At 40.8% G+C, this 24,450-nt stretch overlaps 1 protein-coding gene and 1 long non-coding RNA gene across 2 annotated transcripts in view; one reads left to right on the plus strand and one right to left on the minus strand.

Moving 5' to 3' along the window:
• Kiaa1958 (KIAA1958 ortholog) overlaps positions 1 to 24,450 on the plus strand; it is a 104,810-nt gene that overhangs the window by 76,361 nt on the left and 3,999 nt on the right. The gene's annotated exons all lie outside the window — the stretch shown is intronic.
• Positions 12,703 to 15,566, minus strand: LOC122120899. Its single transcript, XR_006149809.1, has 2 exons — positions 15,526 to 15,566; positions 12,703 to 12,766 (listed from the first exon to the last, which is right to left on the minus strand). It is a non-coding gene; the product is annotated as an uncharacterized LOC122120899 (long non-coding RNA).

Raw genomic sequence — 24,450 nt, forward strand, 5'->3', positions numbered from 1 at the left:
CCATTGTATGTCTTTGGCTCCTTTGTCGAATATCAGCTGGCTGTAGGCCTGTGGATTTATATCTGGATCTTCTATTCTGTTCCATTGGTCTTCGGGTCTGTTTTTGTGCCAGTACCATGCTGTCTTTGTGATTATAGCTCTGTAGTAGAGTTTGAAGTTCGGCATGGATAGCCCTCCCATATTGTCTTTATCCCCTAGAATTGTTTTGGCTATTCTAGGTCTTTTGTTGTTCCATATAAATTTTTGGACTGTTTTCTGTATTTCAGTGATGTATGTCATTGGGATTTTAATAGGAATTGCATTGAATTTGTATATTAGTTTTGGAAGTATCACCATCTTTACTATATTAAGTCGGCCTATCCAGGAGCATGGGAGGTCTTTCCATTTCCTAGTGTCTTCTGCAATTTCTTTCTTTAACTTTTTATAGTTCTCATTAAATAGTTCTTTTACATCTTTGGTTAGGTTAATTCCTAAATATTTTATTTTTTGGGAGGTTATTGTGAATGGGGTTGCTCCCTTTATTTCCCTCTCTTCCTGTGCGTTATCAGTGTATAGGAAGGCAACTGATTTTTGTGGGTTTATTTTGTATCCTGCTATTTTGCCGAAGTGACTTATGATTTCTAAAAGTTTGGGGATGGAGTTTTTGGGATCGTGGAGGTATAGTATCATGTCGTCTGCAAAAAGGGATAGTTTCACTTCTTCTTTCCCTATGCGGATCCCTTTAATGTCTTTTTCTTGCCTTATTGCCCTGGCTAAGGGTTCTAGGACTATGTTGAAGAGGAGTGGAGACAGTGGACACCCTTGCCTTATTCCTGTTTTTAGGAGGATTGGTTGTAGCTTTTCCCCATTAAGTATAATATTGGCTATTGGTCTGTCATAAATGGCTTTTATTGTTTTTAGAAATGTTCCTTCTATTCCTATTTTCTCCAGAGCTTTTAGCATGAATGAATGTTGAATTTTATCAAAGGCCTTTTCTGCATCTGTGGCGATAATCATGTGATTCTTGACCTTGGCTCTGTTGATATGCTGGATTACATTTATTAACTTACGTATGTTAAACCATCCCTGTGTCTCTGGGATGAAGCCTACCTGATCCTAGTGTATTATTTATTTAATGTGTTTCTGGATTCAGTTAGCTAGAATCTTGTTAAGGATCTTTGCATCTGTGTTCATCAAGGAGATTGGCCTGTAATTCTCCTTTTTGGTTGGGTCTTTGCCTGGTTTGGGGATGAGTGTGATATTGGCTTCGTAGAATGAGTTTGGGATAGCTCCCTCCTTCTCTGTTTCTCTGAAGAGCTTGAGGAGTATGGGTATTAGTTCTTCTTTAAAGGTCTTATAGAATTCTGCTGTGAATCCATCTGGTCCTGGGCTTTTTTTTGTTGGAAGACTTTTGATAGCTTCCTGTATCTCATTGTAGGATATTGGCTTATTTAATTGGTTAACTTCTTCTTTGCTCAGTTTGGGTAACTTGTATTTCTCTAAAAATGCATCCATTTCTGCCAGATTTTCTTCCTTTAGAGAGTATAGCTTTTGAAAGTAGTCTGTTAGAATTGTTTGGATATCTTGGGTACGTGTTGTGATGTTTCCCGTGGCATCCCTAATCCTATTAATATGGTTTCCTCTCTTCTTTTTTTAATTAATCTTGCCAACGGGCCATCAATTTTGTTTATTTTTTCAAAGAACCAGCTTTTTGTTTGGTTTATTTTGGTTATGGTTTTCTGATTTTCTAATTGGTTAATCTCTGCTCTCAATTTGGTTATCTGGCTTCGTCTAGTAGCTTTAGGTCCCATTTTTTCTTGTTTTTCTAGCTGTTTTAGTTGCAACATGAGATTATTTACTTGGTCTGTCTCCATTCTCTTGATGTGGGCACTGAGGGCAATAAATTTGCCCCTCAGGACTGCTTTTGCTGTGTCCCACAAGTTTCTTTGTGAGGTGTTTTCATTTTCATTGAGTTGTAGGAAATGCTTTATTTCTTCTCTGATCTCTTCTGTTATCCAGGCCTTGTTAAGGAGTGTGCTGTTCAATTTCCATGTATTAGAGAAATTTCTGCGGTATGCTTTGTTATTGAGAGCTAGCTTGATTCCACTGTGGTCAGATAGGATACAGGAGATTATGTCGATCCCTTTGTATTTGCTTAAGTTCCTTGCATGAACTATGATATGGTCTATTTTGGAGAAAGTTCCATGAGCTGCTGAGAAGAATGTGTACTGTGTTGTTTTAGGGTGAAATACTCGGTAGATGTCAGTTAATTCCGCTTGAAGTATGGCCTCACTTAATTCGGTAGCTTCTTTGCCAATCCTCTGGTTGGTAGACCTGTCCTTTGGTGAGAGTGGCGTGTTAAAGTCTCCTAGTATTATCGTATTGGGATCTATTTTATTCTGTAAGTTTGAGAGCATTTGTTTAACATATCTGGGTGCACCGATATTTGGGGCATATAAGTTGATGATGGTTATATCCTCCTCTTGGATTGTTCCCTTTATTAATATGTAGTGTCCGTCCTTGTCTTTCTGTACTGATTTTAATGAAAAGTTTATTTTGTCAAATATCAGGATAGCTACACCTGCTTTCTTATTGGGGGAATTTGATTGGTAGATCCTTTTCCACCCCTTCACTCTGAGTTTGTTTGTATGTTTGGCTGAGAGGTGGGTCTCCTGAAGGCAACAGATGGATGGGTCTTGTTTTCTGATCCAGTCCTCAGTTCGTTTTCTTTTAATTGGCGAATTCAGCCCATTTATATTAAGAGAAAGTATAGAGAGATGCATTGTTGTCCCTGCCATTCCGTTTTCCTAAGTTTTTCTTCTTTCCTTTCCTCCTGTGCTTGCTCAGTTAGACTTTGAGTAATGCCTGTTTGGGGCAGGTCCCAGTTCCTGGTTGCTTTCTTCAGGTTGTGTCCCCCCTCTTAGAATTCTTTGTAATGCTGGCTTAATGTTTATGTATTCATTTATTTTTTTTTTGCTATTAAAAGTTTTCAGTTCTCCATCGAATGTGAATGCTAGCTTTGCCGGGTATATCAGTCTGGGTTGGCAGTTATTGGCTCTCAGGGCTCGTATGGTGCTTTCCCAGGCTTTTCTTGCATTCATTGTTTGTGTGGAGAGATCTGCAGTGATTCTAATTTTTTTCCCGTTGTAGTATAGCTCCTTCTTCATTTTTGCTGCATGCAGGATTGTTTCCTTATTATTCAGATCCATCATTTTTACTATAATGTGCCTAGAAGTGTTTCTCCTGGGATCTTGCTTGTTGGGTGTTCGATAAGCTTTTGTGATGTAATTAAGATGGTCGTTTTTTAGGTGGGGAAAATTTTCATTGACTATCTTGTTAAATAGGTGTTGCATTCCCTTGCTCTGGAATTCCTCACCTTCGTCCACTCCAATTATGCGAAGGTTAAATTTTTTAGCATTATCTGCTTGCTCTTGAATTTCCCTTTGGTTTAATTTGAGTGATTTTTCCATATCTGTCACTTTTTGGTCCAGTTGGTGTATTCTGTCTTCTGTATCTGACACTCTACCTTCCATTTCATTCACTCTGTTGACCGTGACTTCTATTGTGGTTTGCATGGAGGAAATGGATCCCTTTATGGATTCAATGTTGGTTCTCAGAGTACTGATCTCACCTCTTAATGAGGTGAGATCAGTATGCATTACCTCTAATTTGGCGTTTATCTCACTTCTTACTGAGGTTTGTGCAGCTTCTATTTTTGCATCCAACTTTTGTTTGATGTCCTGTATATCTTTTGATAGTTCATCCTTGTGCTCTTTCAATTTCTGATCCATTTCTCGCTTTATTTCTTGAGTCATTGCCTCCAGCAACCCTTGGATGTAGTTTTTGTCTTCCATTCCTGCTTTGCTCCCACTGGGGCTCTCCCCTGCGTGGCTGCTGGCTTTTGAGGTGAGCTTGCTGTCCTGGGTAGTGGTAAACCTTGTGATTTTTCTCTGTGATTTTCGCATGGGGGTTTAGGAGACTGCTCTTTAATCTTGTTTTGGTGTGTCTGTCTTTGCTTGGTTGCTGATTCTGTATTGGTAGAGAGAGTCTGTGCCTGATCTGGATTCTGTTGGGAGCCTATTTCCAGCTGCTATTCTGACTTACTTAGGATTCTCAGCTCTCTGCTGTAGCAATTCCCGCCTTTGGAAGGGTTGAGCAGCCTAGACTGCTTGTGTTTGCTCCTGCGGGTGCTCTTGGGAAGATCAGATGCTCTGGATGCACTCTCCCAAATACTGGAGTCTGCTATGGGCTCCTGATGTGTTTTTGTTTGTTTGTTTTGGGCTGGTTGTGGGCTTGAACTCTAGGTTTGGGTGCTGTCCCTCAGCTCTTCAGCTCAAGGCTGGCACCCTACCATTTGAGCCACAGCCCCACTTCTGACCCTTTTTGCTTTGTTCAGGCGCCGGTCCCCGGGCCTGGTTCCGGCCCCAGCCTGGAGCGCACTCGTTAGGCCTGTGCTAATGTGTATACCACCTAGGTTATGCAGCCTGGAGGACACAGTTCAAATTTCTTCTACTGTTGGTAGTCTTGACCCAGGGGCGCTGTTCCTGGCTTGGGCATTTAAGCTCCCTTCCAGGGGCGTTCTTGCTCTGGCCTGGCCAGCAGAGTGTGCTCCACCGGCTGGTGGAGCTCTCGAACAGTTCCCAGTTTTAGTGGGTCCTGTGGTCCGGGTGTTGGGGTAGGGAGTCTAGGTCAGGGTCTGGGGATTCCCTCCAGCTCTGGTCTCCCTTGAGGTATTCACTGTCCCCTGTTGGGTACTCACCTTGCAGGTCGTCAGTTGTTGTTGCAATCCGAGTTCAGTTGGGGTGGTTGCGGGCTGGGTTGGGCGGCCCCCGCCGGGTCGTTGCGATCGCGATTGGGCGGGTGGTCTGAGGGCAGGTCCCTTCGTCGCGCTGCTGGTGCCGGGCGGCTTTGGTGGGATTGTTGGTTTGCTTTTGATGCCTATCTGTTCAAGAATGCAGGGCAGAAATCTGCTGCTGTTGTTTCCTGCAGTTGTATAAATAACTTTGCTTTCTGTAGGCTTTTTCTTCTTCCTTCTGCACGCCTATCCCCAGTGAACCACAGGATGGGATATACTGACTAGCTCTCCTTCACAGAGTGGGCAGAGCTGGCAAAGGGCAGCAGGCCTCCAAAGACAAGTCTCAGACATTTCAGACACCCACATCACAGTCCTTGCTTGGTATGATCTAGTCTACAACTACATGTGTGCTCTCTGCCAATGGCTGTACATTCCTGTCATCTCCAGTGACAGGAGGTGGGGGGGTGCAAGCAAAAGGATTGTAGCCGAAGCCAGTCCAGGCATCAAGTGGAACATTACCTCAAAGTAACTAATGAAAACTCAAGTGGTAGAACACCTGCCTAGCAAGTGAGAGGCCCTAAATTTAATCCTCAGTACTACCAATAATAATAATAAATTAAAAGAATATTTTAAATAACAAAACACAAAGTGGTTCATATATCCTTTATATACATTAAAGTTACTGTCAGGGTTCCAGCTCCACCCCATGGTGATCTTCAGCTGCAGAATCTGAAGAGACCAGTAAGTCCACTGACTTAAAATTTATGCAGTTTGGGGGCTGGGAAGGTGGCTCAGTGGTAGAGTGCTTGCCTCGCATGCATGAAGCCCTGGGTTCGATTCCTCAGCACCACATAAGCAGAAAAAGCTAGAGGCGGTGCTGTGGCTCAAGTTGTAGAGTACTCACCTTGAGCCTTGAGCTGAGGGACAGCACCCAGGCCCAGAGTTGAAGCCCCACCACTGAAAAAAAAATGCAGTTTGGCCCATAAATGAATTCATAGATGACTACAGACCAGAGAGAGAGCTACAAAATCTGAACATGATCTATACAAGACTATTAAACAATAGGTAGAAGCCCACCTTTCATTTGCTTAAGTTACTGGTTTCAAAGCTGACAGAATTTGGGGCTGGGAAGGTGGCTCAGTGGTAGAGCGCTTGCCTTGCATGCCTGAGGCCCTGGGTTCGATTCCTCAGCACCACATAAGCAAAAAGAAAAAAGCCGGAAGTGGCGCTGTGACTCAAGTGGTAGAGCGCTAGCCTTGAGCTGAAGAACTGAGGGACAGCACCCAGGCCCAGAGTTCAGGCCCCACAACTGGACCAAAAAAAAAAGCTGACAGAGTTTGAAAAGAATGTTCTGTAATTTGGGGTGATAAACAATATGTGGCATACTAGGGGCTCATGGGTGAGATTAGACTATATTTGTAGAGCTAGCAAGTTAATCTAGTTAGCAAGTTAAACAAAGGCCAGGTGGGAAATGATTTTATACAATCGAGGCAGAAAGCCATTCTCAAACCCCAACTTTGTGAGAGATTTGTAAATGTAGCATGGCTGATAAGTTCTGGAAATGGGCAATGTTGATTTGGGTGGACAGTCAACAATTTCTATAACATTTCCAGTTATTTACCAGTTTGATCGTTTCTAATACCGAGTTGCACATCCATCAGCACTACATTTCAGTACTTTGTTATCACCCCCCTTTACCTCCAGCCCCTGATCTACTTTTTTTTTTTCAGTAGATTTACCCATTCATAAAAGAATCATTTTTTAAAGTTAGTTTTCTATCGTTAGCTACAACAGTTTTTAAAGTCCATAGTAACTGGATGGCTCTTGTTTCTTAACATGTTTTGCTTGGTAACTACAAATATATGCACTTTTCAGGCATGTACTATCTGTCCACCCACTTAAAATGTTTTAGATCACAATTAAGCATTTTAAACTTTGACTTTGCCGGGTGCTGGTAGCTTACGCCTGTAATCCTAGCTACTCAGGAGGCCAAGTGAGATATGAGAATCACGGTTCAAAGCCAGCCCAGGCAGGAAAGTCAGTGAGACTCTTATCTCCAATAAATCACTAGAAAACCGAAAGTGGCGCTGTGGCTCAAGTGGTAGAGCGCTCGCCCTGAGCTGAAGAGTGCAAGGACAGTGCCCAAGCTCAGAGTTCAAGTCCCACGACCAACAAAAAAGAAAAAGGAAAAAAAATTGACTTTATATATTTTCAGTTCTTAGTTCTTTCACAGCAGGCTTCAGGGTATATCTATGTTACAGGATAAATCTCTTCATTTGTGTTTATGGCTGGATAATATTCTGTTGTATGGATAGACCATATTGTGTTGATTATTAATATGTTGATTTCCTCTACTAATATATTTTTTGCTGTTATGAAAAATGATCTGTTGTGAACACTTAATGTGCAAGACTGTGTGGATGGATATTTTCAAATTCACTTCAGAGCATACCTAGGAGAGAACTTGATTATAGGTCATATGGTACCTCTGTGTTTAACTTTGGAGGATTACCAAATTGTTGTCTTGGGTTTGTTTTTGTTTTTTTGTTTGTTGGTCATGGAGCTTGAACTCTGGGCCTGGGCACTGACCCTGAGTGTTTCAGCTCAAGGCGAGCGCTCTATCACTTGGGCCACTGTACCACTTCTGGTTTTCTAGTGGTTTATTGGATATAAGAGACTCATGGCTTTCCTGCCAGGGCTGGCTTTGAACCGTGTCCTCAGCTTCCTGAGTAGTTAGGATTACAGGCGTGAGCCACTGGCACCTGGCACCAAATTGTTGTCTTAGGCAGCTATGTCATTTTGTATTCTCAGTAACAAGGTATTTGGATCAAATTTTTCTTAGGTAAGGAACATCTGACTTGAGGATTGTATGAAACCCACGAAATCATTTAGTACACAAGTCAGATACATATGCCTCTCATAAGTGTCTCGTCAGTTATCCTCAGCTGTCTGCCTGTATTGATAATTTTATATGGTTTTGAATGGTGTTATAAATATGTAAATGGCCCTTGACAAAAGAAAAAAGTTTCCCCACCCCCACATCCTTGCCAACATGTATTATAATCTGACTTTTGAGTATAGCCTAATCAAAACAATGTAAAGTGGTATCTCATTGTGATTTCAGTTCATATTACTCTGGTGACTGACAATCTTGAGCATCTGTTCATATTTTTCCACTGCATTTATATACAAGGGTTTTTTGTTGGCATATATTGTACAAAATGGTAGGCATATTTCATACATGCATTTATCGTACTTGAGTGATATTAGAGTTTTAAAATATTAGAGGTACCCATATTTTTCACTCGTAATAATCATCCACAAATCTTCGTACTTTCATGACAACTATCTATCATCAAAGAGTAAAGCTGTTAATGACCTTTCTTCATCTCTCAGTGATTGATAGAGAATTGTATTAATTTCAAAAAAATGACAAAAGCTTGTCACTGCATCTGCTAGGGCTCAGTGTTTTTCAGTACAGACACGGTGATCCACAGTGGTGCCAGAATGAAATATCAAATTTCTTACTTAAGCCATAAAATAAATTAAGCTATAGTAGCTTCTCGTATACTGACAGGATATACATATTTAGTGTATACACATATTTCATAGCTCTTGTTCAAGAGCATTTTTATGTATAGGGCTATACAATCAAAAAGATCTGGAGACCTCTGACAAAGACAGCACATAAAATGGCTGCTGAGAGTTGAAAATGGAAAAATCATTTATTAAATAGTGTCACCCTTCTTTCAGCAGGAAAGATAAAAAAAAAAGTATAACTAGTATCAGTAGATTCAAGTCAAAGATTATAAATTTATATTCTTTTAAAATAATGCCTGAGGGGTTGGGGATTTAGCTCAGTGGAAGAGGGCTTGCTTGGTGAGTGCAAGGCCCTGAGTTCAGTCCTCAGCTCTGGGGAAAAATGTAAAAAAAAAAATAGAATAATGCCTGAAATTCCCTTTTACAAAATATTTTTAGCCTCTAGAGTATACGAAGATTTATGTCATTGGTCACTAGCTCTTCAACACTCGTGTGCTATTATAATCAATGTTGTTAAATTATTCTGTGTTATGGAAAGCAGCCATCTTGTCGTGAAGAGAAAGGTTTATTTTCTTGTGCTGCCTATACTTATAACTGGATAATAGAATGCTAATCCACACTGAAAAAAAAATTTTTATTTTATAATGAATTCTTCAAAAACATGTTTTGTTATCATCCACTGACCCACTTAGAGAAATTAGCATCCTCCCCCTATCCATTAGGTTATTGCTTCTTGGGTGGAATTTAATGAATATTAATAGCCTAGCTTACAAGAGAAGGAGATAATTTATTAGGGTTTTGTGCATTTCCATTTTTATGTGTTATCTGTTTTTCTTTTGCTTTATGTGCCATATATCTTTTATTTCAGGTTGATTAATAACTCCTTTTTATTTTTCTATTTTATTATCCATTTTCAGTATAAGATGCCTTTATATTTTGATCTCTATTGACTAAGGTAGGCAGTCATGTAAATTGAATGTAAATTTAAAGGAAGAAATTACTTCTTTGTTTTTTTTTTTTTAATTTTTATTTTTGTCACACTGGGGATTGAGCTTGGGGCTTGTGCTTGTTGTGAAAGTGGTATACTATTTGAGCCATGCTCATCTTTTAGGGGTTTTTGTTGTTTGCTTTTCAGATAGGGTCTTCTGCTAACTTCACCCAGGCTGTCCTTGCCATGATCCTCCTACCTCCACATCCCAAGTAGCTGGGGCCACAAGTGTTACCATGCCTAGCCTCAAGAAATGACATCTAATAAAAAAAATTGTAATAACTTTATATTATGGGTATAGCATTTCATCTCTTGGATTCATCAGATGTTACATTATGTGCTGTGGTTTTTTGTTTTTTTTTTTTTTTGCTCAGTCATCAAACTCAGGAAATGTCTGCAAACTCATGAAAAACACTTTTCAAACACTCATTTCTGTTATACTGATGAACTGTTGACAATGGGTAATTCTTATTTAATTCCAAACTTCTCTTCAGTCCATAGAGCCACGTCTCTTGACTCACTCTCCTTGATTACTGCATGCAAAATAATAATAATAGCCAATGCTAAGAGTACTTATTATCTCAATAACTACTTATGTTAACTTGGTTCACACAGCTGTATATTAGGTGTATAATAAACTAAACTCCATTTTGCAGATGAAGGAACGAAGATTAAAGTTAAGAAAGATTAAAGTTACCCAAGGTCACACAAGGAAAGGGTGAAAGACTGGATTTTTCTGTTTTTATTATTAATTTTACTTGTTATTAAGGAGTTGCACAAAAGGATTGTAATTCCACAAATTAGGTTATGAGTACAACGCTTTACTAGCATTGGACAATGTCACCCCCCTCCTTCATTTTCCCCCTCCTGTCTCTACCTACAAGTTGTATAGCTCACTTTTTCCATAGTATATATGAAATACAATGACTGCATTTTCTTTCTTTTTTTTTTTTGGTCCGGTCGTGGGGCCTGAACTCTGGGTCTGGGTGCTGTCCCTCAGCTTTTTAGCTCAAGGCTAGCGCTCTACCACTTGAGCCACAGCGCCACTTCCAGCTTTTTTCTTTTTGCTTATGGGGTGCTGAGGAATCGAACCCAGAGCCTCATGCATGCAAGGCAAGTGCTCCACCACTGAGCCACCTTCCCAGCCCCGACTGCATTTTCTTACCCTTCCTCCACTCCTATACTTCTCTTTTTCTATCCCCTCCCAAAAAATGTTTTTCTTTCCTAGTATTTGTTTTGATAAATAGTATTTTTTAGTTGTTCAGTGGATTTATGCCTTTACAGTCCTACCCTAAGTATATCGTCCTTTAATCAGTTTGTTATTGTTTAAATGCATTGAGCCCTGTACATGTTACCATGCCTAGTTGTATTTTAGATCTAGCTTCCACATATGAGAGAAAACATACACTCTTTCCGAGCCTAGCTTGCTTCACTTAACATAATCTGTTCTACTAAGTTCATCAATTTCCCTGCAAATGACATGTTTTTCTTTCTAAAGACTTAGTAAAATTCCATCATATATATGTTACCACATTTTCTTGATCCACTCATCTTTTGTAGGGCATTTGGGTTGGTTCTTCAGTTGGCTATTGTGAGTAGTGCAGCAATGAACATGGATGTGCATGTGTCTTTACTGTATTCTGACTTGTAATGCTCTGGGTAAATATCCAAGAGTAGTATTGCTGGGTCATAAGTTAGTCTATGTTTCAGTTTTTGAGTGGTTGTACTTGTTTCCATTCCCACCAACAGTGTATTCTTAACCCAGGAGTCTGATGCCCAAGTTCATATGCTTAGCAACAGTGATGTGGTTCACTATCCTACTCCTTAACTGGACGTACTGTTCTAGAATATAAGCAGCCTCTTCTCAGTTTTCTTTATTTTTCAAAACAAAAAAACAACTCACTTCGAGCTTCTGCTCTTCTATTTCTACTTCTAATCTCCAGCTGTTTTCATTGTGTCTGGAAGAGGTAAAAACCACTGTTTAAAAATTAGGGTAGGCACTCTCAGAATGATGCCTCCTAGGCTGAGGCTCTGAATGGATTTTATTGAATGTTTGCGGCGAACGCCTTCTTGGCCAGCGAGGAAGAACGACCACCACACCAGGAGTCTTCTCAGATCACACTTTATTGGAGAGCCTTTTAGTTGAAGGGAGAGCTTGAGCGCAAGAGAGCGAGCAAGGAAATACAGCCGCTTATATAGGGTTTGGAACACGGGTCGCTTCAGGATTGGCTGTCCGCCTTTTGCCGTCACCAGGTGCCACGGGATTGGCTCAGGATTTACAATGATGGCGCATGCGCAAAGCTAGGGACCCGCAGTCCCGCCAAGCACTGCCTAATGTGGAGTTGTTTACCTCTAAGCTGAAAGGAGTTGGGCGCCATCTTGTAATGGCGTTTGTCCCAGCTCCCTGCAGTTCCCCCTTTTTGTTTTGGCAACAGGTAAGAGTAGAGGTCGGGCCTCTGCCTCAAAAAGAGGACCTTGCACTGGCCTTCGCCTGGGGGGCGCCTTCCCCAGTGACGACCAGGCCCGTCCGATGCCTTTTTTGCAGAGGTGGGATCTTGGGCATCAACCCACTTGCAGCCCAACGTGCTCTTCTTGGGCTTACGCCAGGAAGTGATTCCCATGTGCAGTGCGTTTGCCCAAGTGCAGTGCGTTTGCCCAAGTGCAGTGCGTTTGCCTTACACCCTGTTCCAAGTTATCAGTCACATACCCGTCCCGGTGCGATGGGATCCCCAGATCCCTCGGGGTGCTAGGGCTATGCGAAATGATAAGGCTTAATGACCTCTCAGGGCCGACAGCCAAATTTGGGGTGAGGATCCACTCTCCAAGGCGGCTAATGTTTGCGAAATAACAACTTTGTCCCTACTGGTTTGGGCTCGAAGGCGACAGACCAACCATAGGCAGACCACGCATCCGCCCAAACAGCAGGCTAAAAAAATTCCAACTCCCACCCACTCCTTAAACCAGGAAACAGCGGAGGAAATCCAGGACTGGAGCCCTTCCACAAATCCGGGATCCACTCGCGTTGAATTAACAATCACAATGGCAATCCGCAGCTGCTCCAGCATCTCATCAAACTCGCCAGTCCAATTACCTAAAAGATAACTGCTGTTTGAGATAAGAGCAGGATGCCTGGAGAAAGGGCAGATGCATTTTTAACCAATTGGAAGCACAAGCTCCCGTTTAGGGAAATGGATCGATTTTTTCTGATGGGCGCTTCTTCCACATCCAGTGTGAGGTACGGGAGATCCATGGTTTTGTTAAAAAGGCGGGCATCGTGCCTAACTGGCATCGGCCTCGGGAACACCGATAGGATCCCCCATCGTAGCTCTCCTTGACTGTGATAGGTCTTGACCATCAGTAATATTATCACGCTCAACGCCTTCTTGATCATCCTGTTTTCCGTCCTGAGTTTCCTTGACCAATCTTGTTAGCCGAGTTGGGACCCAATGTGGTGTTTCTTGATCCTGTGGAAAAACACAAACAGCTCCCCTGGATCTCGTAATAGCCGGATCCGGTCCATACCATTTGTTATCAATGACATCCTTCCACATAACCATGTCTTTATTGTCTGTAGAGTCTCTTGTCACATGCCGGTCTGCTGCAGACTGGTCTTTATCATTTAAAATTAAAAAATTGAGGGTAAAGAGCGCAAGGGAAAGTCTTTCCCTGGGGGATGCTGACTCAGCAATTCCCCCTTTTTGTTTTTGAAGCATTTCTTTTATGCTTCTATTGGCTCTTTCCACTATACCTTGTCCTTGAGGATTATAAGGCAACCCGGTCTTTTGCGGCTTAATCTCATTGGGAGAAACAATGGTTCCCAGAAATTGAACAACACTAGTCTGTTGAACCTTTTCAGGGGCAATTATCAATCCCTTCTCAGCTAAGGTCTCCGTTATCTGCCCAAACACTCTATGAAGAGTCTCTTTTGAAGGAGCAGCCAACAAGATATCATCCATATAATGGATAATCCGTACCTTTGGAAAGTTTTTTCTAACAGGGGCCAACACAGCTCCTACAAACAATTGACAAATTGTTGGGCTATTAGCCATCCCCTGAGGGAGAACCTTCCACTGGTAGCGAGCATCCGGAGTTTCATGATTAACTGAAGGTAAAGTAAAAGCAAAGCGCTCCCTGTCCTATTTATGGAGCGGTATGGAGAAAAAACAATCGTTAATATCTAAGGCTAAAATAGGCCATTCTTTAGGTAATGCCGAAAGCAGGGGGAGCCCCCTTTGCACCGGTCCCATGATCTGCATCTGAGCATTTACTGCTCGAAGGTAATGTAGCAGTCTCCATTTTCCAGAGGCCTTTTTTATTACAAAAATTGGGGTGTTCCAGGATGACACGGAAGGTTCAACATGCCCCAACTGTAGCTGTTCCTGAACAAGGGTTTGTGCTGCTTCCAACTTTTCTTGAGAGAGGGGCCACTGAGGAACCCACACCGCTTTTTGGGATAACCAAGGTATGGGCACCGCACCTTTAGTGGAAGCTTTGTTTTCAGGGGCCCCTAAGAAAAACCCAAACCCTTTCTATCCTGCTTAGGAAGTGGCTCTATTGGCTCCTTGCATCCTTGGAGACATCGCCCAAGCCCCAGGGCTGGAACAAATCCTTGTTGTTTTATCATGTTTTGACTGGCCTCGGAATAATCATTAGTCAAGGTTAACTTTAGCTGTTGCTGTACATCTCTTCCCCAAAGGTTAACGGGGACGTCAACCACAAAGGGTTGCATCCTCCCGATCTGGCCTACAATAATGCTTCCCCTTTTTACAACGAGGACACACCCCTGGAGTCCTTAGCGGCCTGGGCGTGTTTTGTGCAGGACCACCATTTTGAGGGCACTGCCGTTTAACATGTCCCAACTGACCACACCGAAAACATCCTTTTCCCTTATTATTTTTTGCGGCCCTGGTAGCTGACAAAACAGCAGCCGCCAGCCCCGCATTGGTCAGAGGGCCACCCACCTCTCTACAGGCTTTTATCCAAGCTTCCAGGCTTTGAGTTCTAACTGGGGTAATTGCCCTCTGACATTCCTGAGTACTTTGTTCAAAAATGATTTGTTGCACAAATGGCATGGCTGTCTCCAAATTTCCTAACACCCGCTCAGCTGTCTCCAGCATGCGAGCAACAAAGTCGGAAAATGGTTCATTAGGGGCCTGAGTGATTTTTGTTAAATTGCCCGCCATCTCCCCCTTGTTTGGAAGAGCTCGCCAGGATTTGTAAAAAAGGGTATTCACTTGCCGGTACACTTCAAAGGGGTACCCCATTTGATCCACGGCAAAGGGTCCCTGCCCAAGAAGCATGTCTACAGTCCAATCAGGATTCCCATCATGGACGTTTTGTCTATATTGAGCTTGAGCCTTATCATGAACAATAGATCGAAAATCAAGAAATTAAAAAAAAAAAAAAAGAAACTATTGGAAGTGGCGCTGTAGCTCAAGTGGTAGAGCGCTCGCCTTGAGCTGAAGAGCTGAGGGACAGCGCCCAGGCCCAGAGTTCAAGCCCCACGACCGACAAAAAAAAAAAAAAAAGAAATTGCCCGTGGTTAAGGCAGGTGCGGGCCACCTCGAACCAGTCCGTAGGCGTCATGGCATTAACAGTCAGCCTTCGGAGTAAGGCTATGGTATAATTAGCCGTCACTCCATAAGTCCGGACTGCCTCAACTAAATCCTTAAGCTGGGAGTAGGAAACCGGCTCAAAATTTCTTTCATTAGTAATTGGATTTTCAAAAACCGGAAATGCGGCCGCCAGCCGCGACCATGTGCTCCCTTTTATAAAGTGACTCCGCCCCGCCGGCGGGTGCGGCGGGGGAGGGACCGACAGGTGAGGGCCAGCTCCTTTCCTCCTTTCTGGCTGCTGCGGTACTCTTATCGTTTGGGGACGCCACCCCCCATATCTGTCTGCCTCATACTCAGCCGCAGCCTCTTCTAAGTCTTCATTATCAGCTGGATCGAGCTGCTCTCCCTCCTCCTCTAACATTTCTTGCTCTGAGTCACTCACAGGATCACTGCGTTCTTGGTCCTGCCCTTCCACATGTAGGGCTGAGAACCGGTTTGAAAATTCCTTCAAAGAAGGGTACAGGGGTCTCCTTGAGACCCCCTCTTTGTGGTCATCCCCACAACGCAGACAGGCACAGAGAACCACCAGAAAGACAAACCACAAAGGAAGCAGCAATGTAAACAACCAATAGTCCATAGTAAAAAACAGCATACCTAGGGATACTTACCGACGTCTCCTCTCCGTGTGTTGAGTTCTGGCTCCTGTTCGACCTCTTGCGCAGGTCCCGGGTTTCGGCACCACTTGCGGCGAACGCCTTCTCGGCCAGCGAGGAAGAACGACCACCACACCAGGAGTCTTCTCAGATCACACTTTATCGGAGAGCCTTTTAGTTGAAGGGAGAGCTTGAGCACAAGAGAGCGAGCAAGAAAATACAGCCGCTTATATAGGGTTTGGAACACGGGTCGCTTCAGGATTGGCTGTCCGCCTTTTGCCGTCACCAGGTGCCACGGGATTGGCTCAGGATTTACGATGATGGTGCATGCGCAAAGCTAGGGACCCGCAGTCCCGCCAAGCACTGCCTAATGTGGAGTTGTTTACCTCTAAGCTGAAAGGAGTTGGGCGCCATCTTGTAATGGCGTTTGTCCCAGCTCCCTGCAAATGTTGAAGCAAAAATGTAAATAGTAAAATTCCTAGAAAATGTAACTTTCCTGTGTTTTCTCTTGACTTTATATTCTTTTTAGGTAGTTTTAGTGTATTTGTTCTGATAGTCAAATTGGTCTACTTATTTAACAAATATTGAGTGTGTAATATTCATTTCTTCAACAATGGATGAGTCAGTGAGAGAAAAAAGTCTCTTGTGAAACTTAGATTACAGATATTAGTCAAATAATTTCACGTAGATAATTACGAATTTTTAGAAAAACTGTGATAGGAAGGAGAAGAGGATCAGTTATAGTAAAGGGAGGATGTTGGAAAATTCTTAAAGAGTGACATTTGAGCTGATTGTGAAGGTTGAGAGGTCAGGAGTAGAGTCCTGATGAGAGAGCTCAGCTTATACAAACTCTTGGGAGAGGAGATAGTAAAAGAGCACATTTGAAAACCTGAGGCCCTGTGGCCACATTAGAGGAAACCAGGTTGGCCTGGTTTCAAATGGAACTGGTGAGACAGACCAGAACCTGGTGGGAAATACTGAGGACTGAACTTCAGTATTGAAGGAAATCAAGCCGGAGAGCAACGTGGATTTAAATGGCTCTCAGGCAGCCATGTGAACCATAGCTTGTTTGCAAGTAGGTATAGAAAACCCTCTTGAGCTAAGGAAGATTGTTGAATCACCAATGGATAATAAATTTGATATGAAATTCTTAAGCCCTTTTTCCCTTTTTTGAGTGGGAGGGGAGTACTGGAGTTTTTTTTTGTTTTTTGTTTTTTTTGGTTGGTCGTGGGGCTTGAACTTTGGGCCTAGGTGCTGTCCCTCAGCTTTTGAGCTCAAGATTAGCGCTCTACCAATTGAGCCACAGGTGCCACTTCTGATTATTCTGTTTTATGGGGTGCTGAAGAATCAAACCCAGGGCCTCATGCATGCTAGGCAAGCACTCTACCACTGAGCCACCTTCCCAGCCCTAGTATTGGAGTTTGAACTTAGGTCCTTGTGCTTGCTAAGCTTTCTTGCTAGGTAGGATTACAGGCATGAGAAACCAGGATTGCAGGCATGAAACACTGGCACCTTGCTTAGTTCTTAAAATCTGTATTTTTGAATGACCATTCAGGCATTACTAAGTAAAAAGTAGTTTTTCACTTGAATATATAACAAAGCAACATTTTCAGAGAAAAACAAAATAAGACAAAAGAAATATGAGTACTATACTAAAACTTAGTAATTAATATTTTAATTAAAATTTAAAACAGCTGGGCTCATCAGTATCATATGTGATGACGTAGTCAATTTTCAGTACTAGAGAGGAACTTTGATGTGTGTGGTGTGTGTATGTGTATGTGTGTGTGTGTGTGTGTTTGTGGGTAATACTAGGGTTTGAACTCAGGGTTGTGCTTGCTAGGAAAGTATTTTACTACTTGGGTCATGCTCCTAGCCCTGAGGTAATTTTTTCCCCTGTACTTGTACTCTCACTTGGGTATTTCATTCGGGTCTGGCATTCTACCACTCGAGCCACACATATACTTTTAGCTTTTTGATGACTAATTAGAGGATTGTCTTCAAATTTAGATCCTTGGATCTCGGCCTCTTGAGAAGCTAGGACTACAGGCTTGAGCCACCAGTGCTTTTTTTTTGGGTCGGGGGGACAGGGGACCAGTTATGAAATTTTTTGAATTGGAAAGATATATACCAAAATGTCTCTAACGGCTACTTTTGGATAGTTTTTACCTTCTTTATAGTCTTAGTATTTTAAGAGAGTGTTTTATATTATTATTTTATGATGAAACTAATGGAGGCATTTTATTAGGGAAAAGTACTTAAAATCTCCTTTCCTTATATAAAAGTTATATTTTAAACCATCTTATTTTTTATCTATTTTATTATTTTTTTGGTCTGAGTCCGGGACTTGAACCAGGTACTTGATGCTTTTGCTCATTGGCCATGCCTTCAACCTCAGTACCATCTATATTTTAAACTTCAAATACTTAGAAATTAGGAGTTACTTATGCACAACAAATTAAAGAGGTATGTAAACTCATTGAAATATAATAGTCATGGCTGAATTCCTGAACTGGGAAAGAATCTAGTTTTTACTTTTGGAAATGATGCTGAACAGATTTTTTTTTACCAAAAAATCAGATGTTAAAAACAGTGAAAAATCATATGTGAGTTGATGACATTATATCTGTTCAGAAGATTCTGTGTTGTATACTATGTGAATCATTAAAGAGTGAACTAAAAAGGCGAGATAAACAAGTGTAAAATGGAGACTTTATTACTGAATTTACATTCTGTGGAAAATGTAAATATTGCATCTACAGTGAATCTATGTATCTTCTACTGCCTTAAGTCAAGGAAAATGAGAGTTAAAAAAGCAAGATTGCTTCTGAAATGTATATGACATGTCGTATATCAAAGGCTGCTGGCAGCAGCTCACTATATATTTTATATATTACACCAGTAGCGGATATTTCAGACACAACACAAAAAGGTATTCTTGATTCAGTGTCTCTGGCAGTATAATAAAGAAGTGAGAGAGAAAGCTCTAAAGTCTCTAATAAGCAATATATCAATGAATGCTGTCAGATACTGTAGAAAAGTCCACAGGATGATTTATTACATTAATTACTGTCACAGGTTTCATGGTGCTAAGCCTACAAATGCAGCCATACTCTAAAGTTGATTTAAGAATTTATTTTTGCCAAGACAAAAGTACTCCTTAATGCTATTAATTATAATACAATATTTTCTTCTCCTCTTCCTTTGCCTTTGTTCTGGTACAGAATGTTTAATTTCCTTTCTGTGACTTAGAATTAACTTTGAAATTGCAGGAGCTTCCTCTAGTTTCACGCTTATCAGATGAACTCTGGCCATTTTGTGCTATCTTATTTCCTTAATTAAAATATCAGCATTTTTAGAAGGGAAAAAAACCTGATGATTATACCCTTATTTAATACTATACTAAATTCATAGTCCTGGTGCCTCTTCTTACAGCCATGCAGTAAGCTTATCAGTACACAGGATTCTCTGTCCTAGGGAATTAAGGTCTTACAAAGAGCTCTTTACATATATCTACTAACTCCAGTTCATATGTGTCCATGTATTTATGTGGGAATACCCAATACTAGTGTCCTTTATAGGGAGGTTCAGGTGAGATAAAAAACACTTTGCTGTTTTGTTTTCCCTTCCTTTCTTTTCTGTCCTGATGCTAAAGATCAGACCAGAGTCTTGTACATGCTATGCCAGTGCTCTGCCACTAAGCTACATCCCCTAGTCAGTCAAAAAGAGACTTAGATTTAGTGGGTTGGAACACATTTCCTAAGCAGCAGTGTTTAAAGGATTGAGCTTGCTGACAGGGTGCCCACCACAGAGCTAAGATGGTTTATTTTCCTGTCTTTCTCAACCCTTATACAACTCTTAAGAGGGAAATACAGTTGTGACTATTTTACTATTGAAGAAACCAAGGGTTAGGTCCAAACAATACATGGATTCAGATAACTCTGGTTAAGCACCATTGCTGGAATTTGAAACCAGCATTCTTACTGGCAAAACTGGAGGCATGAACCATTAGCCAGGCAAAAGGAGTCAGATAAGATACAGATTTTAAATAGCCTTTGGCAAATAGGTAAATGTTTAATTTCAGAATAATTCCAAAGGTGTTACAAAAAGAAGAAAGGTCTAGCCAGGTTTTGGTGGCAGGTAATCCTGACTACTCAGAAGCTGAGATCTGCAGTGGGGCTGGTGGGGGGAGGGGTATGTCTCCAATTAACCACCAGGAAACTGGAAGTGGAACTGTGGCTTAAAGTGGTAGAGCATTAGCCTTGAGCAAAAAAAAAACTTAGGGATTGTACACAGGCCCTGTGCTCAAGCCACTAAAACTACCCTCCCCCCATAAAAAGGGCTAAATCCAAATAGGTTTCCAGGGAAATAAATAATTTTTACTAGAACCTGCTGTTGTAGTAGCATATAATTGAGACAGGGTTTGGGCTTAGGCTTTCTGGAAGTCTGAGGAGCCTTAACCTAGGGAAGGCAAGGCTAAGGCATTGTTTCTCAAAGTACTTTCCCTGTGGACTATGCGTGTTAGATGTAGAACCATTAAGAGACTTGCTAAAAATTCATACTCCTGCAACTTGTTGGCCACGAGATAATTCCCCATTGTAAAGATCTGGGAGATTAGTTTGTCATCTCCTTTGTACATGCAGTGTCTTACCCTTGCATACTTTCCCTTGACCTGACTTAATTCATACATAGACACATCTCCTGATATGGAAAAGAAAGAGGCCTTTTCCCTGTACTTTAGGGCCCCTTTGTTGGTATAATAAATATTAGTATACTATGTGCTCTGTTCCGTTTTCTGAATTCTTACTAAGGAGAAATTTCTCCAGAGTCTCTAGTCATATAACATATACTGAAGAGAAATGAGCAATCCACTTAATATCTATATAAGTGAATCCTGTTTCAGTGAAAAATGCTATCAAAAATTATACTGTACTAACTGGTACAATTATGTTAAATTTTAGTCCTCCTGATGTGTGTGAGAGATGTGTTTTACTAAGATTGGAAAAGATTAACTGAGCATAAAAATAATTTGCTGGTCAGATAGCTATAATAGCATACACATCTAGTTTCAATTAGTGATGTTAACAATCCTAGAAAATGCCCTAGTTTGAAAAAGCATTAAAAGCATAAAAAATGAGCAAGGAGTTGGTATTGGAAGGAGAAAGAAAACACCAAATGTTAAAAACATTTTATGGCAATTAGAAAATTACCATCATTTGTTTAATACCTTAAACACAGGCCACTATTATTTCCAATATGTTGAAGATACTGACAGCTACTATTATTTTCAAAAATGAAACAGTGTGATGGTGCATATCTATAATCACAGTTCTGGAGAGGCTGAGAAGGAGGATCAAGAGTTCAGGGTCAGTCTGCACTATACAGTGAGATGAAAGCCAATCTAGACTACTGTGTTAGGGTATAATACAGTACTCTCACGTGTGGATTAAACATTCCAACCTCAGCTTCACAAATATAAAACTACTCACCAGATTCTTTTTACTTTTTAAAAAAACGTTCTTATTTAATAAGATTATTGACTTACATTCAGTAGTCTGTAAAGAGAATTCAGATATTATTTTTTCCTCCACCAAATGAAAAATGGGGCAAAAAACTCTTCTCTTAAATGAAAATAATAAAGGAGAAGGTAAGCATCAGCAATTTGTATTGCTTCAGACATATTACTTTAATAAAATCACACAAGGATGTGGTGGCTAAATTTGCTTTTATTTTAAATACTGCAGCAATAGAAGCAAATGCTGAATTTAAATTTAACACAAATCTCTTCAAATTAAGTGATAACAAGTTACTGCACTAATTGTGTGTTTTTCCATGATTCTCCTAACAAGGAAGGAAATAATTGGATTAAAGGGGCATAGAGACTAATAAGTACAGAAAATCATGACTACATAAAAATTTGACTCATTGGGAAGCGTTCTTGAGAGGTTCTAAGGTTTTTCCTAGGACCTCCTCTAGGTCACAGAGAGTAACCCAAATCAGACACTACCAGCTGTGCTATACCCCCAGCCCTTTTTGCTGTAGGTTTTGTTGTTGTTTGTGCAGGTCCTAAGGCTTGGACTCCAGCCCTGGATGTGCTGTTGTCAAACCTTTTTGCTCAAGACCAGTGCTCTACCACTTGAGCCATGCCTCCATTCCAGCTTTTTTGGTAGTTAATTGGAGATAAGAGTCTTATGGGCTTTCCCGATCAGGCTGGCTTTGAACTGTGATGATCAGATCTCAGCCTCCTTGAGTAGAGTAGCTAGGATTATAGGCGTGAGCCACCAGTGCTGTCTGGGTTTTTTTGTTCATTTTTGTTTTTGTTTTTTTGAGATAGGATCTGTTAGTTGTTAAGAGAATACTTGGAGCTTAATCCTTCGGACCTCCTAGTAGCTGATATTTCAGGCCTATTGATGTGCTAGCTATATTTACTGAAAGCACACTTCACTGTGTGGATTCTTCTTTGGAGAAGCTTTAGTGCTAAGTATTATGGCTCTGAATAGTACGGTTAGAAGAACAAGAGGTCATTCATTCAAATAGCCAAAGCCTTAGGCCTTCTATATAGAAGAACTTATCTACTCTATTTATAACCAAAACATACCAGTGATGCAAGGAACACTAAAAATAAGCACTTCATGGAAGAGAATATCCAGATGGCCAAAAACCTAGAAAGAAGTGTGTTCAACATTATTAGTGTAGGACCTACCTCTTCTAAAATAAGACAGACTGATAGTTCTTAGTGTTAGGATATAGAATAACTTGAGCTCTCACACAATCATGGTGGGAAGGCACTGATGAAACTGCTTTGGAATGTTGGTTATTTGTTAAGGCTGAGCCGATGATTTCTTATGACTAAGCAGCTCCACTTATAAATATACACCCAATGAGGGTGGGAAGGTGGCTCAGTGGTAGAGCGCTTGCCTTGCATACATGAGGCCCTGGGTTCTATTCCTCAGCACCACATAGGCAAAAAGAAAAAAGCCGGAAGTGGTGCTGTGGCTCAAGCGGTAGAGCTCTAGCCTTGAGCTGAAGAGCTGAGGGACCGCGCTCAGGCCCAGAGTTCAGGCCCTATGACCGACCGGACCCTAAATAAATAAATAAATATACACCCAAGAGAAATGTATACATATGATCATGATAAGATGCCTGTGAGAATGTTCACAGCAGTTTTGTTAAAAATAACCCCAAATTGTTGTTCTGAGAAAAATATATACATATCTGAAATGCTATGGTGTAATTCTATGGTGCACTTAATACACATTAAAATTAATACACAGTAAAAATATAAAACAAGTTCTGTTGAAGAGGAAAGGGTTGAGCCAACAAGGAATGGAATAATGATAATGAAATTGGTTGAGGTGATTTGTTTGCATTTATGAAAATGAAACTTGAAATCGTTTTAAGCAGCAGCAAGGATAAGGGACACAGGGGTGAGATTGACCAGTATGCATTGTATACATGTGTGGAAATGTACCAATGAATTGTCCCCACCCTGTAATATATACTAATTAAAATAAGAGAAAGTCCCAAACAGAAAACAACAGAAATCTAATAAAATGCAATGTCCAACAGAATAGAAAAAATGAAGTGTTATTAATTTATACACTGGAATGTTCTACAGCAATAAGGATAAACTACCTGTGGATATACACAATAGTGTGAGTGAAACTTACAATCAACATTGGGCAAAAAAAGCCAATTACAAAAGTGTTTACCTCCTGAATCCATTTATGAGTGTTACCATAATAGTTTAGTTTTGCCAGCCAAACTTCAAGTTAAGATAGCCGTTTTCTTAGTATAAGAAAAAGATGGCTTCTGTGGTTTATTTTCTAGATCTGGGTACTGGGTTCACAAATGAAATCTGTTTGTGGAAATTCATCACTGCAGTTAGTGGGTTGAATATCATCTGCTTTATTGGATATATGTTATATCCCAAGATGAATACAAGATAATTATAATTGTTCCATAATTATCAGTTGTCTCTTGTCTTACTTGATTTTGGTATTAGCTGAAATTTTTTACTATTATTTGATTTTAAACCTACTTGTCATTCTCCCTAATTTTTGTAAAATCAAAGTACATTCCAAGCTTCTAGGAAAAAGTTGACAAAGGAACATTTGTTCTTATCTCTGAAAAAAAGCACCAATCACTCAACTTTAAACTGACACCCAAAGGCTTTCAAAAATAAGTTTCAGTTTACTTTTGTATAAAGGACATAAATGAAACTGAATATTTTATAAAATGAGAATTCAGATTGAGTAAGTTATAATCTGTATCTAGGCTGGGAAAGTGGCTCAGTGGTAGAGTGCTTGCCCCGCATGCATGAGGCCCAGGGTTCAATTCCTCAGCACCACAGAAGCAGCAAAGACTGGAAGTGGCACTGTGGCTCTAGTGGTAGAGCACTTGCCTTGAGCTGAAGAGCTCAGGGACAGTTCCCAGGCCCAGAGTTCAGGCCCCATGACCGGTCAAAAAAAAAAAAAAAGAATCTATCTAATGACATGATTTGATAATAGTTATCACATAATTATTATGACTGCAAACCTACTGAATCTGGAAAAAAATGGGTAAAAATTTCAGCCTTTACTTGATCTTGAATATTTTAGTAGTCCTGCAGAACACAATTCCAATTTAGAGAATCAACCCTCAGAAAATCGCTAATTCAGATTACTTCAGCTCAGGCCCCAAAGTATGTTTCCTTTTTTAAATTTATTTTTATTGTAAAGGTAATATATAGAGGGGCTGGAATTACACAGGTCAGGTAATGAGTACATTTCTTTTTGAACAGTGTCACCTCTTCCCATGTTTTCTCCCAATTTTTCCCTCATACCCCCTCCTCCCCAAGTCATATAGTTCATTTCCAATATAGTGTCTAGTAAGTATCACTGCTGAATTAGTTCACCCTTTGTCCTACTATTACTGTGCTTCCCCTTACCCTCCCCAAAA

Source organism: Dipodomys spectabilis, unplaced genomic scaffold, assembly GCF_019054845.1.
Source record: "Dipodomys spectabilis isolate Male_0828 unplaced genomic scaffold, ASM1905484v1 ptg000006l, whole genome shotgun sequence".
Taxonomy (NCBI): domain Eukaryota; kingdom Metazoa; phylum Chordata; class Mammalia; order Rodentia; family Heteromyidae; genus Dipodomys; species Dipodomys spectabilis.